Source organism: Carassius gibelio, chromosome A13 (assembly GCF_023724105.1).
Source record: "Carassius gibelio isolate Cgi1373 ecotype wild population from Czech Republic chromosome A13, carGib1.2-hapl.c, whole genome shotgun sequence".
In the NCBI taxonomy this organism is placed as follows: Eukaryota; Metazoa; Chordata; class Actinopteri; order Cypriniformes; family Cyprinidae; genus Carassius; species Carassius gibelio.
The window spans coordinates 19,046,816-19,059,342 of NC_068383.1; the positions used below are offsets into that span (position 1 = coordinate 19,046,816).

At 38.4% G+C, this 12,527-nt stretch overlaps 1 protein-coding gene across 3 annotated transcripts in view; it reads left to right on the top strand.

Annotated features, from left to right (window-relative positions):
• The window catches only part of lrmda (leucine rich melanocyte differentiation associated), a 262,778-nt gene that overhangs the window by 119,485 nt on the left and 130,766 nt on the right, over window positions 1-12,527 (top strand). The window lies entirely within an intron of this gene.

The window sequence follows — 12,527 nt, forward strand, 5'->3', positions numbered from 1 at the left end:
TCACGGCTCTGGCGACCGGCACTGTTGTTTTAGCGGCTGAATGAATAGTTTCCCAGCTAAGTGTAGATGATGTGGTGTTGATTAAACCGGGCTGATCTAACCCAGCTGAGGGCTGGGGAAGGACCTTGATCCTTGTAATTATCGCCTCGCTCTCAAAGTGATTTACTCCTTTGGCTGCTTGATGCATCTTCCTGCAGAAATTACTGACTGTACATAAAGCCCCTAATTTTCTGTACTGACCCCTTTTAATTGGGCCCATCCGGGTGACACCCTTATTTACGGTGAGAGTGGATGGATGACATGGCCGGCGTTACTCACAACTGCACTCAGGGTCGAGGGTGAGCCCAGGACACTCATTTACATTTACACACTGTCAGCACTCTCTTTCATCCAGAGTGACACGGCCAGTCAGACTGCATTTACGCCCTCTGCGTCAGCCCGTGATGAGGTGCAGAAGAAGAGAATGGTCATTCATGCATCTGAGCCAAAAATGTCAGCATCACCAAATGTCACAATAGATGGCGCAGCCAGTGAGGATGGGTGACGAGTTTCACATATAAGGTGTCAAAGTGTCAATGGGGAGTGCAAAATAAACAATGCACCTTATGAAGACTTTACACACACACACATGCTCCCAGACAGTAAACAGATTTGACTGTCGTTAACATTGAGGCAGAGCACAGAATGTAAACAATTCACAGGAAGTCCAAAAAAAAGTGAAGCTTTATTTTCATCCCCCATTTCTTTTCCTTCTTTTTTTTACAGGCTGTAGTCATTAAAAAAGTGCACATGAACCAATTATTTCTGCTGTCCTATTTGTTTCCTGATGAATCTGTGCTGGCAGTCGCACCCTGTCACGGCGCAGAAAATATGTGTGAGAGAAGAGTTGCACCGTGCAATATCTCCAGGTTTGTCAAATGAGACTTGAAGCATTGATTTTTCTAATTCATCTTGTCTCGGCGTGAGATAGCGTCTCTCTCACAGAAGTTTGACTCAGAAGCTGACACTGTGAGAAACTGCAGAACCTCCTGATGCTAGCCTCAGGGGAAATGCAATTATTTTACCATTTGATGAGGAGGGGAGAAAGACCATGTTCCTTTATCAGGCAAATAATAACAGGAGTGTCATATCCTGTCTGCGTAGACATGGTTTTATCTGATATAGAATTACAAAGCGCTGTCCCGTAGTATCATGGCATGGCTTGTCTTTGAGTTGAGATTTTGTAGTTTAAACGTGATGCGAACTGACATTTCCCTTGCTCTCTTTCTAATGAAGCTGCCAGTCTCAGCGCAATGGCTGCTAACGTACAGCAACTATTCTGACATGTTAATGCAACGGCATAACACGCTTAATATTATTTCAAGGCTTTTTGCATGAATTCATGGTGACTATCCTTAAAGCTCAAGTGTGTAGTATCTGTGTCACCAGATGCAACTGCAAACAGGTTTCCTAAACACTGTTCGCTGGTCTGTAGTCGGTGGCCATTCCTGAATAGTCCTTGGTTGAACAAAATATATAGTTTGGTACAGTCTTTTTTTTCTTTTTTTTTTTTTTTTTTTTTTTTTAGCATTTTTGTTCAAATAATATAAACATTTTTAAATCATTTGTCCCACAGATCAAAGTCATATAGTGCAAACTAATGTGCAGAAGCATGCAATGGTGGAAAAAAGTTATAGTTTGATATTTGCAATGAATAAATAAATGAAATAATAACTTTTTAGTTGAAATAAAAAATGTAGTTTGATAAACTGATTTTGATTTTGAAATGTTTATTATTATGATTATTAATTATTATTATAAAATTTTTTTAAAACAACTATAATATTGAAATAATAGTATTTAATGCTGTGTTAATTTTCAAATGTTAAACCAAGAGTGTAAAGTGCTTCTCATTTCAAATTTTGAAAGATGGTTTGTTTCCAAATGCCCATTACAAAAAAAAAACATATAAGAAAAACATAAAAAACACACACATATATATATATATATATATATATATATATATATATATATATATATACATATATTAATTTATTTAAAGATTGCATTCACATGATTCAAGGTTTAAATACAAGTAAAAAAAAAAAATTCATAACGACTTTCGTTATGTCGAGATAACGAGAAAATTAAGTCGTTATAACGAGAAAACAAGAAGGAAAAAAATTATAATGCATGGCCACTTAGAACGTCTGTATAATATTAATGCCAAATGACATTTTTTAAAGTCATGTAACCTTTTGTTTTTCATTCGTTAATTCATTCTCAAAACAATTTGAAAGCCACGTGAATGCACAGATGTCCTGCGCTCTCTTAAAATGGCTCTGAACGGTTCAGGGCAGGGTCCAGGCAGCCCATGTGCACGTACACATGGTGTTAGGAAATTTACAGCTTTAATTTCCCCTGAAACATACCCAGGCTGCAGGTGTTGAGGTGGGGTGGCTGTAGGCAGGGGTCACTCTGATTAATGGCCGTCCTTTCACAGGGAATGACAAACCCCTAAAACATTGTCATCGGGAGTCCGGTCCCTTTTGTTCCTCTTTAACAGCTGTGACAGCCTGGCAAATCAGGAGTTTTTCAGGCTTAAATCTGCCAAACTCACAGACAAAACACAGTCATCATCAGCTGAACAAATACTGCACCTCTACCCATCCGCAGTTTAGAGATTACCCAGAGTGCTTAGTGCTTATAATTAACTCTAAGTTGCTGATAGTAGGCTCGGGCTGGGTAGAAATGGGTTCATTATGCTTAATTAACACCTACTTGATTATGGTTAATTACTACTGTTTGATAATAGAGGAGCAAAGTTGTCATTCTCCAGACATGAAGAAGCCATCTGGATCATTGATAACCATATGTTGACACTTGGTTGAGCTGTCAGAGGCCCAAAGACAGGCAGGTGTCTCCACTGTGTGATCCCGCCTTCCACTGACTCATGAGTAAACACACATGCAAGCAACTTTTTGTGGCTTTTGTATGGTATTTGCATCAACAGCATTGTTTTAAGCAATATTACACTCTATGACCACAGCATGGTAAAAGAATCCTATTGATAATCACGGCTGGTTGCCCCCGGACTGCGATTTCTACAGAGGGGCACCCCCCAGCACCCAAACCCCCCTCCCTGACCAGCGATTCTTTTCCCTGTTAATTTGCTGTATAAACAATATGAATTTAGCTAAGAAGCCACAACACTAAGATGAATAGCTTGTTGTTTGGAGGACTAAAATGAAGTTTTGGTGCATATAACATTTGTCATGTTTAATTGCTGGATCAATTAGAATCCTCAGTAATGATGATTTATAAAGATTTGTGTTTAATTTGATTTTCATTAGCGCAGCCAGACACAGGATGATATCAGCTGTTAATTGCGCTTCCTTTTCATTAACGACTTGAAGCTTGGAATATATTTGGCAAAGAGTTAATCTTTTTGACAATACTGGCATTTTGTTTTTAGAAAAACTGAATTCCCCCCACACATAGTGTGTTGTGTAGCTCATTTTAAGAAAAAATGTATATATATAAATTAGTGCTGTCAAAATTAGCGCGTTAACGCATTCGATTAATTTGAAATATTTAACGCGTTAAAAAAAAATAACGCAATTAACGCGGTTGCAGTTTTTTTTTTTTATTTCCAGTTGTGGCCTATGTGTGTTCAACGTGCAAAGAAATATGGATAAGACCAAGGAAGGACTTTTAGACGGAAAGTTTCAGTATAAAACTCTGCCGGATTACTCTTCAGTCTGCCACAAGAAACATTACTCTTCATTTAGTCTGCCACAAGAAACAGCAACATTAAAATCATGAACTCAAATGTCATTGTTTAAAAATAAAAAAAAAACAATGACTGTAACAGTCATCAGTAAATCAGACCTTTCTGTAACGCTAACGTTAATAAGCTTAAACGAAAATAACGAAATAATTGTGTAGCGGAGTATTTTTTGTACACAGTGCCGCGAACTGTCAATCACTCCTGTACGCGTGCATCACTGTCCTCCTCGCAGCTGCAGCAACTTGCGCTCTCTCTCTTCATCAAGCTTTAAAACAAAAAGGGGACAAAAAGATCATATTGTCTTTGTGCATAGGCTATAGATTAATTAGATAAATGAATATCTAAATTTGTGCCTTGCCGTCTACGGTATTTGTTTAGAACTTAGAAAAAAGATGCTGCAGCCAATGAACAGCCAGCGGGGGCTGCAGGACGACTCAACCTCCGCAGACAGTTTTTAATGTTTATCAGACAACAAATACTCAAGATTTTGCTTTAGTATAACTCACAACGAGTTTCACACACCTTCTCCGGCCACGTTGAGTTGTTGACACTTAACAGTGGGAAAAGCGACACATGTGCTATTCACTTGTATAACTTAAGGGTGAATGGGTAATGTAGTTTCTGCTCTGGGTGGGATGAATTAGGAAGCTTGCATTGTGAAGGGCGCTCTGAAAATCGGCAGTGCAGGTAAAAGATTAAAACCTCTATTAAAACAGATGTCCAAATGAGCGTACCGGTACGCTACAAGCACGTTCTGGGCGCACGGAGAGGTGGCGGTACGCTCAAGAGCTATATTTGGAAGTGGCGGTACTGAGTACTGGTGCGTACAGGCCCACTTAAAGCACTGGCAATGACTATACTTTGGAATTTTTTTGCAGTCCACTTAGAATTCAACATGGAAATCATTTTTGTTTTTTATTGGCATTGATTGTTTTGAAATTCAAATGGTACTTACATGCCTGTGTTTTTATTTCTGTAATAAATATGGCTTTCAAGCCAACAGTTAATTTGGAGGATATTGATGGTTTATTGCAGGTATGTTGTTTACATGAGAAAATCTGTGTTACAAGTTAAACAAAAATTCCAATAAACATTCATATTTTGAATTTAAATAGTTTCTTTGTCTTGAGTTTACATTAATTATTTACATTTTACATTTACATATCCAAAAAGTTTCAGTCTTTTAATTGCGATTAATCGCGATTAATTGTAAAAAAAATTGTGCGATTAATTAGTTAATTTTTTTTAATCGATTGACAGCACTAATATAAATATATATACACACACACACACACACACACGCGCGCGCACACACACACACACTCCCTAACACACACACACACACACACACACACACACACACATCTATCTATCTAGCTATATATATAAATAAATAAATGGAGTTTGGTTCCAGAACGCAATAAACATCTTTTTCTTTCTTTTTTAGTTTCCACCAAAATCAGTATTGTTTCTGGTCGGTATTAAAAAAATACATTTTACACAAAATGATACGATATATGCGGAGTTATTAGATCATGTTTTCACTTCGCATCTTATTTTTACTCATCTTCTTTGTACTTTGTGATCGACAGAGAAAGGCTGCACGATAAATCGCATGTGATCGTCATGCGCATCTCGCAGTAAACCCGATTCTATGATTAATAGTACCGGTAAATCTCCATCAGAAGCATTTAATACACAGAGCCATAGATCAGAGACAAGCTATGCTATACCACGTTCATTAAATGAACGGCATTCGATTGTGAACATGATATTGCGTAGCTTGTCATTGTCAGTGTTTTTATAATACCATTTATGTTTTTGTTAATACAGCACATAGCACTAGTCAACTAAATGAATGTAACATAGCAAAACGAATGCAATTTTGGAAATTGAATGTAAAGGCAAAGTCATTTAGGAATTTCTGTGGTCTAATGTGATGATGTTCTTGTTCATGATGAAATGTTCTTTTATTGCTGTAATTAATTCATAGCATTTACAAGATGACCCGTTGAATTCATTTCGGAAGCTATGACTGATGAATGTATTTTAGTCCAGTGCCTGTTTACAAGTATTGATTATAATATAATTAGTATTGAACAAGTTCAGAGGCTGTCATATGTGGATCAACTTACTATGTTATGTATTTTTTATAATTTTCATATTAATTTAATGCATTTATTGCATTTTGAGAGAGAAAGTTTCATGGATTTATTGCATTTTGGGGGAAAAAATAATACAATTTTATAATAAATATTTGAAAATCAAAATCTGGATTTAAATTTTCTATATTAATATTATTATAATAATTTGTGTATGTTTATGCATATGTAAAAATTTAGATTATCTTAAAAGTTTGCATACACATTTATAATTAATTCACTTAAAATGTATCTTTTTTTGTTCTGTGAAAACATGGGGTCCTGTGGTGTATTTGGACTGAATTATTTGATATGAAAGTATTCCTCTACATCAGTGTATTAGTGGCCCGTGCAATTATGTGATTACACAATTTATGGTGCTGCATAACTGCCATTTATATACTGTTGAGGCCCTGTATAGTTGCTTTACTCAGGTTAATATTTATGGTTTATAGCTGTCAGTAGAAAGATGAGGGTTTCACTGAACCCTCTGTGCATGAATCATCAGCATGTTCACATGATTCTCCAGTAATATGTATTTAGTGTAGTATAGAAGTGTGTTATTTATGACGGTTTTCAGTGACCGCTCAGAGCACCTTTAGCTGCATATTGTTCTAATGGATTCAGTGGTCAGATTGGAGAAAATGTTGTTGTTTTTTTTGCGGTGTAAGGTAAATAGTTTATGCTCATGTAATTCAAGCAATTTGGGATTTTGCCAAGATGTAGGCCAATTGAAGATGCTCCAAATTATTCAGTTTCACAGCAGATTTCCTCCTCAAACAGGAAGGTTTCTTATTCATTTCCTTAGATTATCATCACATTTGTGTCACCAGCAGAAGAGCTTTATTGACTCGCAGAGATGCGCCTCCTTCGCTTTGGTTGTCGTTATTGGCTTTGCTGACATATTCATATGTGCCTGCACTAATGCCTCTAAATTACTCCCTCCACAGACGTCACAATTGAACAGATAATTTTAATAAGATTCAGCTTGACTTTCGACTGCTCTCCTTCCTCACTTTATGGAATACAAATTGTAACCTGTTTTTAAAGCCATGCAAGACAGTGAACTTTAATGGGATTTGACAACATCATATTAAGCACAACAACTCCGCATAATGTACCGAAAAATTGGACGTGAAATTGGAAACATAGCCGAGAACAAAGTAAATTTACATGGTTTGGTAGGTTAGATGTCTGATATCATATTCTCTCATGCGAGCTCTCGGGGAAGCTGGGAAAAAAGGTTGGGGCTTTAACAATGGATATCAGCGGAAAGTGCTTTTAAAGCTAAGGCTGATGGATGGCTTGTCAAAAAAAATAATTGCACTGGTAGGAAAGTGGGGCTGCGTGCCGGGGGAGGGGGGAGCGCCGAATATACAGAGAGGATGATGGGAAGTGACAGTGGTCTGTCAAGAAGCAGTGGCTGCCCAGAGAAGTGTGAAGCCCGAGCTATAAGGTGGCAGAATAGAACAGGCTGTCAGGGCGGGAAAGTGGCTTTAATACGGCGAAAAGCAAAGGAATCCGCCTGTCAGCCCTGCTCAGCTGAGCCGAAACAGGGAGAGGAAAAACGGTGGGAAAAGCTAGACTGAAAAAAACAGGCAGCGAGCGTAGGTGTGCGTGTCAAGGAAAACGAAATAGCCGTGAGAGAGCGTCGAGAAGAAAGGCAAGGGCGTGCGTAGCGCATGACACAGTCCCGGTTGGTCCGCTCCATTATGGGAGATTTATCAGTCTGTCCGGTCCTTGTGGACTTTTAAGTGGATGTTGAGAAGTCGCTGATGAGACAGGCAGTGCGACTGTACTCCTCCTTACCCCTCATCCTTTTCTTCGGCGGCAGGATGCAAACGAGTGTCATTTCGTATCCCACTGGACGGCTCATTACAGCAGGGAACAGCTTTACAATTATATAGCTGAGCTTCCTAAGGCATTTACGTGAATTGGTGGAATTAATGTAATAATGCTTGTCTACATAGCCTTGACCTTGGGTGAAAGGCACTCCAGACTAATTCATCAGGGTGCCGCTACTGAAGGGCTGATGTTTTGAATGTACCGGAGCGGAATATGTGCTCTCTGGTACACAAGGCCATGGCGACATGATCATATTAAAACTAGCCTTTATTGTCGCAGTTGTGTCATCATCCCAAAAATTGACAGTGGGCGGAGTTTCTGAGGTATTGAGCTACGTTATTGCGACTCCTATAGTTGCCTGCAAAATGAGTTTAATTGGACGTACAAACCTAATGTGGTATCAAAACACAACTCTTTGAAGTGTCATTATCTTATGATGCATTATGGGAAAGAAGTCTGACTGGTAGAATGGAGTGTTACTGTAGGATTAGGCATTGAGTGCGAGATGGATAGCAGAGCGTCTTTTATCAGATGATAAATGCACCTCGCCCTTCTTATTTTTTCAGGTGCGCCATTTGTAGTGCATGGATTATATGGCGATGAACCATTATAATAGAGACAGAAAAGAGATACAAAATGAAGTCGCTCCCTCTCATAATCCACATACAAATATAAGGATCAAAATAGTTTTTCGACTTTTTTTTATCGACTTTCACATTGGTTTTAAACGATTTTTCTTTGCGATAGATCAAACATGAATTTTGTAATTTCACCGAATACAATTGCAATCTGTTTTTGCCACACAACATTGTCTCAAACAGTTTAGAATAGCTCTAAAGATGTGTTAATAATGACAGGCAGGAGTTTTTGAAAAAGTAATCTGTTGAGTTTGTGCTGCCGTTAGTGACATACAGTAGTATAGCCTTCACCTTTGATTAAAATATTTAACACTAACACCAAAAATATTACCATGACTTCAATAATAATAAACATTAAAGCTGCAAGCAGCGATGAACGGGCCCTCGCACCCGGGCTCACCGCCATCGTGTGGCTTTAGTAAAAAGGTGAACGTTGAGAAATATGCATTTAATGTCCTAAATATAAGTGGAATATATCAAAGTATATCCCATATATGTGCCAATCTTACCGTTGCCAGCAGGTGGCGCTATCATTATAATGGAATATTGGCCTTCAGATGTGTTCAGGCAAGGACTCTTATCAAACAAGTGAAGTTTGGGGAAGATTGAACATTTTATGCTTGAGTTTCAATAACTTCTCTTGCTGTGGCAAGACATCAAATTTTGTCATGGCGCCATGGAAACGCCCTTTAACAAAAACTCAAGATCTTCAAAAGTTAACATTGCACAGGCCTTTAGATTAGACTGACCACAAAATATATGTTAATCTCAAAAAAATTATAGGAGTAGTTTGTCGCAGTGTAAAATATGTAACTTCCTGTTGCCAATAGGTGGCGCTATGACTATAACTGAATATTGGCATGTAGATCTGTTCAGGTCAAGAGTCTTATCCAACATGTGAAGTTTGGGGCAGATTGGACACTGTATGTCTGAGTTACAGCAACTTCCTTTTTCATGGCGAAACATCGAAATTTGTCAGGCCGCCATGGACCCGCCCTTTAACGAAACCTCAAGTCCTTCGCAATTTATTATCGCAAAGGGCTTTAGATTACACTGACCAAGTTTGGTGTTGATCTGAATAAATCTCTAGGAGGAGTTCGTTAAAGTACAACCCCTGAAAATGGCAAAAACAACAGCAATTTTGAAGGGAAAATTCAAAATAACCGACTTCCTGTTGGGATCCGGATTTCGTACCAAGAGACTTTTTTGTAGGTATTGGAGTGTTACATGTGTGTACCAATTTTTGTACATGTACGTGAAACATAGCTCGAGGCGCACTCCGTTGAAAGTGTATAGGTGGCGCTATAGAGCCATTCTGCCACACCCGGTGGAATATTGGCCTGAAGATCTGTTCAGGCCAGGACTCTTATCACACATGTGAAGTTTGGGGAAGATCGGACATCTTATGCCTGAGTTATAACATCTTTTATTCGCTTGGCGAGACATCGAACTTCGTCGCGGCGCCATGAACAAGCCTTTTAACGAAAACTCAAGATCTTCACAACTGAACATCGCACAGGCCTTTAGATTAGACTGACCACAAAAAAGACATTGATGTCATAAAATTTCTAGGAGTAGTTCGTCGCAGCGTAAAATATGTCACTTCCTGTTGCCAATAGGTGGCGCTATGACTATAACTGAATATGGGCATGTCAATCAGTTCAGGTTCGGAGTCTCATCAAACATGTGAAGTTTGGGGCAGATTGGTCATTGTATGTGTGAGTTATAGCAACTTCATTTTTCATGGCGAATCATCGAAATTCGCCAGGCCGCCACGGACACGCCCTTCAACGAAAAGTCAGGATCTTCGCAATTTAACATCGCAAAGGCCTTTAGATTAGGCATACCAAATTTGGTGTTGATTTGAAGAACTCTCTAGGAGGAGTTCGTTAAAATACAACACATGGAAATGACCAAAATTACACAAAATATGCTCATAATATTAAAAATAACCGACTTCCTGTAGGGTTTAGAATTTCGCTCCAAGAGTCTTTTTTGTAGGTATTGGTGTGTTACATATGTGTGCCAATTTTCGTGCATGCACGTGAAACATAGCTGGAAGGCTGTTGATTTTCTTGGTATAGGTGGCGCTGTCGAGCCATTTTGCCACACCCTCTTCTGAATCCTATATCAGACGAAAATTTTCACCAGGTTTGACGCGTGTGCAAAGTTTCATGACTTTTTGAGCATGTTAAAGCCCTCAAAAATGCGATTCATTCGGGAGAAGAAGAAGAAGAAGAATAATAATAATAAAAAACAAAGCAGATACAAGAGGGTCCTCACACCATCGGTGCTCGGGCCCTAATTAATGGTTGCTGTTGTTGTTTAATAATTATATTTTTAATAATATATAATTATAATGATAACAGCTACAGCAACAATAATAATTATTAGTAGTAGTAGTAGTATTTAATGTGTTACAATGTTAGACACCGTTACTTTTAGTCAGTTATATTCCAGTAAATCAAAAGTCAATATAGACGTGAATATGAACTACTTAACACTAATTGCGTATTCTTAACAAACCTCTGTGAAATCATTTTCTCTGTCTGCTTTATGTGTGATGGATCAGAATCCATGATCTGTGTCCTCTCATTCATAAGCAATTAGGCCTGGCATAATTAATTCTCCATTTAAAAAAGGATCATTAAAGTCCTCTGGAGTTTCTTTGAAAGTTGGATGATCTTTTCATTTCCCACAAATATAAACCCTGGGATTTAAAGGGCCACTAAACATTCACATAATGAAAATGAGCTATTCAGAAGAGTTGTCATTACAAATGATAATATAATGACATGTACACTCATGAACTTTTTGGTCATTGCTGGCGCAGCGTACTTAAAAAGCAATCACTATGGAAACTGCTGCTAATAAAAATATTATGGGCACGGTCTTGTTTAAAGCATTGTGTTGTTACTGTGTCTTGCCAATTTCAAGTACACCGACAAGGTGATTTCTGCACCCAGGATGTGACTGATTCTGATGACAAGCAAGGCTTTATCTCTAGCTCACACAGACAGATATAACCCCACGCCCACCACACACACACTGCAAGACTAACATAACACAGCTGTGATGAGAACGAGAAGTGCAATATTCTTGTGGATCAAGGTTCCCACACACATTTCTGGAATGATAGTAGTACACAGTGCTTTTTGACACACAGATCTGTGTGCTGGGAACCTAGCAGGGAAAGTGAGCACACTTCTGATGTGTGCTGTGATGTATGGACTGACCTAACAAAGGACTGACTGCTCACATGAGCCGGACGGCTCTAATGGATGGAGAGAGAGAGAGAGAGAGGGCCTCATTTAGAGGAGGAAGGCTGTTTGCTCTGCCAATACGACACAGGGGGAGTGGACAGCCATTGATCTACAGCCGCAAATGACAGCTGAGAATTCAGCAATAATCATGACAAATGAGAGGAAGGGCCACAGGATGGTGGGGGAAAATGTCAATAATGCCAGCCCAAAAAGGAAGCCCAAGGTCGCAGGAATAGGGCACATTGTGTCTCTAAGTTCTGGACTGCACACACAGAGAGAGAGAGAGAGAGAGAAAAGAAGAAGAAAACCTGTCAAATGAATGGCTGTTCAATCAGTGATCCCGCTCAAATGTTGCTAGGCCTGTTATCTCAGGTCTCCATTGACCTTTACGTCATCTGGAAAAGTGTGTTTTCTGTGTTCTTTATCTGTTTGCTTTTTTCTTGCTTTTTTACCTTGTTTTGTAAAAAAAAGTGTGCTTGTAGACGAGGTTATTGAGAGTGGGTCATTGAGAGTTATGACAAGCTTGAGTATTTATTTGAATATTTAAAAAAAATTATTTTCTTTTTACATGAGCAGGGGGAGAGTTTACATCTACATTGAAATTCATTTTAAAACTGAACTGAAACACTAAAAGTGCAGCTATAAATTAGCATTTACTACATAGAGAGTATTCATGTGCCTGTTGCATGTGGAACTCAAGAAATTGTGGAAGTTTTTGAACAAAGGATTATGTATTTACTTCATTATTTTGCTTCTTTACGGAAGCTTACATTGTGTAAGATTGAAGATTTATAGTGCATTTTTGGCAACATAAAAATGAAAAATTGTAAACCAGCCAGGAAAATGCCAGTTTAATATTTGGAATAGCTGA